This window comes from Botrytis sinoallii (genome assembly GCF_014898435.1).
Source record: "Botrytis sinoallii strain Bc 23 chromosome Unknown BSIN_004, whole genome shotgun sequence".
NCBI classification, from domain to species: Eukaryota; Fungi; Ascomycota; class Leotiomycetes; order Helotiales; family Sclerotiniaceae; genus Botrytis; species Botrytis sinoallii.
Genome location: NW_024066031.1, coordinates 2,328,727 through 2,334,966, shown reverse-complemented (window position 1 = coordinate 2,334,966; position 6,240 = coordinate 2,328,727).

Sequence of the window (6,240 nt, the reverse complement as noted above, 5' to 3'; positions counted from 1 at the left end):
ATCAAGCCCGCTAATCCGAATTTCTATTTCGATTTAATTTCCGAATCACCTATCACCCCGAAAAACTAAATATCAAACTCAATATATTAATCAAAAGATTAGAAAATCTCCTTAAGGAAAGGGATAAGCATTTTCTGTATTAAAGCCATACTATCCTGAAACAAGAAAACCTAAATCCCAACCTGTTTCCTACTACTATTACCCTAATCGAACCCAAGATTGTCAAGAAAATACACTTCACTATAACCACCCATAGCCAAAGAAACCCCAACCCTACCAATACTACCAACCACTTGGATTCCGATGATACTATAACTTTACCAAAAAATAGCAAAGTTATAAAGCCTGCAATCCCACATACTATATCTATACCTAATCCTATAATATTATTAGAAAACTCAGAAACCTTTTTAAATCTTTTTACTAATCTGCTTACCCTGTTCCACAAAGACTATCAAGCCAACCCTATACTCAAATCTATTCTGAAATCCCTATAAGAGGGATTCCCGAAACACTCGAAAATCACTTTTACTGAGTATACCGAAAACAATAATCTACTATATTATCAAGGGAAAACTACATTCCCAATTACCAATCTTCTAAAAACCTACCTGCTCTACTTATACTACGAATCACCTACCACCGATCACCGATAACCATACCCGAATCTTGAATTATTATTCCAAAACTATTACTAGTCTGAATACTATGATTATATTATATAATAAATCTGTAACTATTACAATTGCTATTGCATACTACCCCGAATCGCAAAGGTCAGAAGGGAGTTCTCTTTTCTCCGCTCATTCCCGATCTCGCAGAGAGCTTGGCAAGATATCTCAATAAATTTCATTATACATTTGCTCGAAAATACCAATTTCAATACTATCATAATAATAATCGATTGATTGATAAAATAAAACATTTCTTACTCTGTTATAATACCTTAACTCCAAAAAGATTATTTATCTATTCCAAAAGAATATCTGGAAGCTTTATAGCTTATTCCCTAAACTATTATATTTAATTATAAAGCTCATTCATTTTTGAATTCTAGAATATATTTATAAATACTTTAGGCATAGCTACCAACTTTCAATTGCTTATTATTCTAAACTAATAAACAAATCGAGAGAGCTAATGAATGCTAGAATAATACCTTGTGTATATATAGTGGTACCTACAAGATAACTAAGCAAAGTAGTTTTTTACTCGCTGAATTCTCTATCAATAACATCTGATTCGAAAGTATCTGAATAATCCTGTTTTTCTCGAATTAACAGGTTTCACCCCTGTCTAAGCTTCAAACCCACCACCAATTCAAATAATCATCTGCTGTATAAAATGCCAAAGAATTCGTTTGCTAAAATGGAAGCTATCTCCTTACACCTATAAATTGAATTAATTACTAATCAAGCTTGATACTCAAAGAATACTAATATCTACTATTCCCCTACCCATAAATATCTATCCAATAATCTAATCTAAACTGAACACCAGAAATATCAAGACCCTACATTTACAGAAAAAGCTCAATTAAAAAAACCTCAGGCTTTTCAAAATTTGAACCCAATAGACCTATATACCTATAAACTAGAACTCCCTACCTCAATAAGGATTCATTTTGTTTTTCATATCAATCTATTATACCCTACATATAAATAACTCTATCTCTAAACAATGCAACTCACTATTACCACTTATTGAAATCAATAACTTAAAACAATTCAAAGCCACCGAAATTCTGAACTCTCATTAAGAGAAAAAGGTTATAAAGGATCTCATCTAAAGTATACTGTTTACTAAATTAACTACAAGATATCAACCAAAAAACCTACAAGCTACCTAAAGAATGTACAAAAACTGATTCGCAATTTCTATCGAAGATACCCTAATAAACCAAAACCCGCTTGATTGAATACTACCCGCCCCTGAATAATCGAACTATAATACTTTTGCTTTAATAGAGCTCGGTTCTTAAAAAAAGAATAATATTATAGTATAAAATCACATAATATATTAGTCCCTTGAAAAAAAACCGAATTGAGCACTTACACCAAAGTGCAAATAAGCTAGGGCCTGATTGGGCTAACTTGCTTAGCAAAATTCTATATATCTTCAATTTGGAAGATCCTGTATCATAACTTTTTGAGCTATGTCTTAATCCTCAATCTGAATCTATTACCCAAACTAGTATAACTTTGTCAGATTAGGGCAAAGTTATTAGAGCCCTATCCCGCCCGCCTGTCCCGTGATACTAATATTGAATACCACTAATAAGATACAAGAATATAGATCTCTAATTGATACAAAACAAGTTATGCACATATTTGAGATTATTCCCAGATTTCAATAATATCAGATTTTATATTCAATTAAATAATTATTATAATTAACACTAAATCATCAATATTGTCGAATATTTTAATCTTTTTTATTCCCTTCGAATATAAATATTGATAATTAAATAACATTTCTTCATTATCTAAACTTTATTAGAATTAGTTTTAATTTTCAGGATTATATTTCAGTTTTCCCATATATCTTTATAAGTATCCGTTTTGAGTGATATCTACAATAGTGAGTTTTCAATTATCTAATACATACTATCTACTATATCAAAAGCTTTATACGCACCATCGTTTTACTATAATATACTATTGCCTACACTGGATTCAAGTTATAGATATAGCATTTGAGTGTGATGACTTACTCAAGTATCAAAATATTATCTAGGTCCTACCTAGTATCTCAACCTCCAGATTAGTTTAACCTAAGTTTTTTAGCCCTCTCAAAAGAAGACATGAAGACTCTCATATAAAACAAAAACCCAATACTGCCAAAGGGAATTTCAGAACAATTCTAAAATTGAAAACAGAAGAACAGGTAAGATTCCTCCTAATGTCAAAACTACTCACCCTCACCCATCCATCCTAATCAGAATCACAATACGCAACGAAGCTATTCCCAGGTATCAGCAAGCATCATGCAAAATCCTATCCCAATATCATAAATAACGTAAAGTTTAATAAGATCTTACTGCGAGCGAAACTTAGTGCGGGTCACGTGACCTCTTTTTGTAGCTAGTATTTATAGGTCTTCTTTGTGTAGTTTAGAAAAAGCAGTCAGTTTCCCACCCACCTTCTTGTACGTTTCGTGAAGCGCTATGTAGAGCCTCCCTCTCCTCTCCTCCGTCAGAGGCACTACGTCTCAGTGACTTATCTGTGGTATTTACGAAGGACTACTCTATGACCCTACCACCTTCATCTCCTTTACATTACATATCCCCTCTTTCACTTGCGAGTATAAAGCTTTAGTTAGACTAATAGTGTGCGAACTAATATGCACAGCGCCACCCAAACTTCTTTTAAAAAAAACCGGTATAAGAAACTATAGCAAGGAAGTACATACGCTTCGGACACCTCTCCCCCAGTCTCCATCCATCCGCATCCCGGCAACAGGAAAATTTAGCGAGAACCTTTGACAGATTAACCAAATCAATTAAAAGTGGACTTTTCAACCCCGTTAGCCGATATAATTAGATAAGAGCTCGCTAATTACAATCAATCCATTTACTACGCACTATTATAGTGCTTAGATGTTACAACGGATTAGTAACAGGCTGTAGAATCACTGACTTATAGGCTATAATAGTATTATAGGCCTTAGTGATTCAGCTGCAGTATACCAAGGGATACTGGGTACCCAAAGAAAACCTCAGGTATGTATATAGTATTAGTTATAGAATACCCTAGGAACCTAGAATATAATTTCCAGAATAATAAGTTCTAGGAAAAACAAGATATAGTAAACAAAAAGACTTCACTAAGATTAATATCACGCTAAAAGTGATATCACCGATAGCATTAAGCTAATTGGGTTTATATAGGCTAATTCTCTCGTGACACACCCCCGAGATTGCTGACTAGCTGGGTATAGGCAGTAATCTCTGTACTAGCCTCATTGAGTCATAAATGCGCAAATCTCTTCCTATCTGCATGTGATGCCAAATCTAGGTTCTCTTTTGATTGGATACAACTAGTATTTGGTTCTCTCTGGATACGTCTAATAGGCTGAGCGGAGATAGTGGGGCAACAGAGCAGGGTCCTCACATTAGCTCCAATAGGCCAAGATCAGATGACTAATGTGGGTCTGTTGAAATACCCTCTTATAAATGGGCCCACAGAAAACCACTACAAGAGAGCACGGTAAGTGAAGAATTATGCCACTGCGCTATAAACGCATACCGGGCTCATAACTATCACGCTAAAAGTGATATCACCGATAGCATTAAGCTAATTGGGTTTATATAGGCTAATTCTCTCGTGACAATTAATAATATTCTAGGAGTATGTGCAACGCGCTCCTAGCGCTCTACTTTCGACTACAAACTATATATTAGGGGAGTGGATTTTATAAGTAGAGCTTTGGTTAGTAGGTTGAAAACATTATAGAAAGACTGCCTAACTAAGAGTCTGAAATAACAAGCCTGCGAGATATAGTCGACCTTGTTGTATAGAAGAGATCTGGTAAGGTAACACGAAACGGCTATTAATCGCAAGGCGTAGTATATAATGACAGCGACAGTGATACTATCTATATGGCTCAAGAGAACGGATGTGTGTATCAGTCTATAATCGGATACTATAGGGTAGAGGGTATAATAGAGATATCAGATAGGTTTAAGGAGCAAACAGGAATGGAGGCGTGAAGGAATAGTTTTGGTTCTGGTTGGAATTTCCGAAGGTAATCATACAATAGGTGGTTTAACGTAGTCAGAAGATTCTACAGAAGCCTAATACTAGTAGCTTTATCACAAGTGAACAAGGGAAGCGTTTATAGATATAGCGACCCTACTTTGTATTATAATATATTCTAGAAAGTAGTTATAATATAATTCATTTCTGTCAGAGCAAAAGGAACTGAAATCTTGTTAAATTGGGTTCCTGGATATACCTTAGTTGAAGGAAATGAGCTAGCAGATAAGCTAGCCAAGGAAGCATTATAATACGACTTACCTTGAATGAAACAAGCTTTGGATTATTAGGTATGATTGTTAAAGAATATGTTTCAGATTAATGGCTTGATATTCTCAATCAATACAAACTCAGATCAAACCAATCCCTATCAACTTATTTGAAGCTATTTTTATGGAAAATAGGTTCCAAGATTAAGCTATTAAGTAGAACTATTTGAAATATTGTTAGCGTATTTTTTCAACTCAAATTAGATTACGAATATATCAAATCCTATTTATATTATTTCAAACTTATTAATAATAAATGTATATGCAGCAACATTAAGATATTATAATATTTCCTTATTAACTATTCTATATATAAAACAGAAAGAAAAGAAATCTTTAAGAAAATCTTATTATCCAAAATCACTATATAATTTCTATTGTATATAAAGATAAATATCGAATTAACTATCAAATTTATTAATATTATCAAAAATCGCTATAAGGGTATAATATCTAGTAAGGATTTTTTGAATAAAAAGTAATAGAGGAAGGAGTAATAGTGAAAGAAGAAAGAGGAGAAGAGAATAAAGAAAAAACAGTTGAGGAGATAAAAGGGGGGTTTGATCTTCTTATAATTTCTTGATTTTCAAAATTTTCTTATTATATATAATGTATATAATGAGCAGATATTGTTTCCTAGTATTTGTTTTTATTTCTCTAATTAGATTATATCCAATATTGTAAATTAAAAAGTTACTTGTTAGGGCCTTAGGGCCTAGCCGTTCTATATAGTCTTGGACTGAAGATGGACGTTAATAAAATCAATCAATCAATATTCTAGGAGATTAGGCTTTAGGACAAAAAAACAAACTAGAACAATAGGAATCATGGGATAAATATTATATGATCAAAAGCCGATTGACTTATCGATTGATTTGTCAATCGACTTATTGGTTGATTTCAATACGAAGGCTTATATAGGGAATAGGTTTCATTACAAGGTAGAGCTTTGTACTCAAGAATAATTATTAGTTTCATTATTATAGTTACGAGAATTGTAACCAGTTACAATCTTATTGAATTCCTACTTGAAGTTTAATCTAAACCACTTCAAAAGATCTCTAATCACTTCCACATAACCCTAGAGGCAGCTCCCGTAACATTAGAGCCCGTTCAGATCTTTTTTTAATTTGTCGTTAAACAATCCTAGAAAAATTGTTAACTAATGATTTAGTCTAAATTTTATACATTTAGATTCAATTTTGTAGTCTACG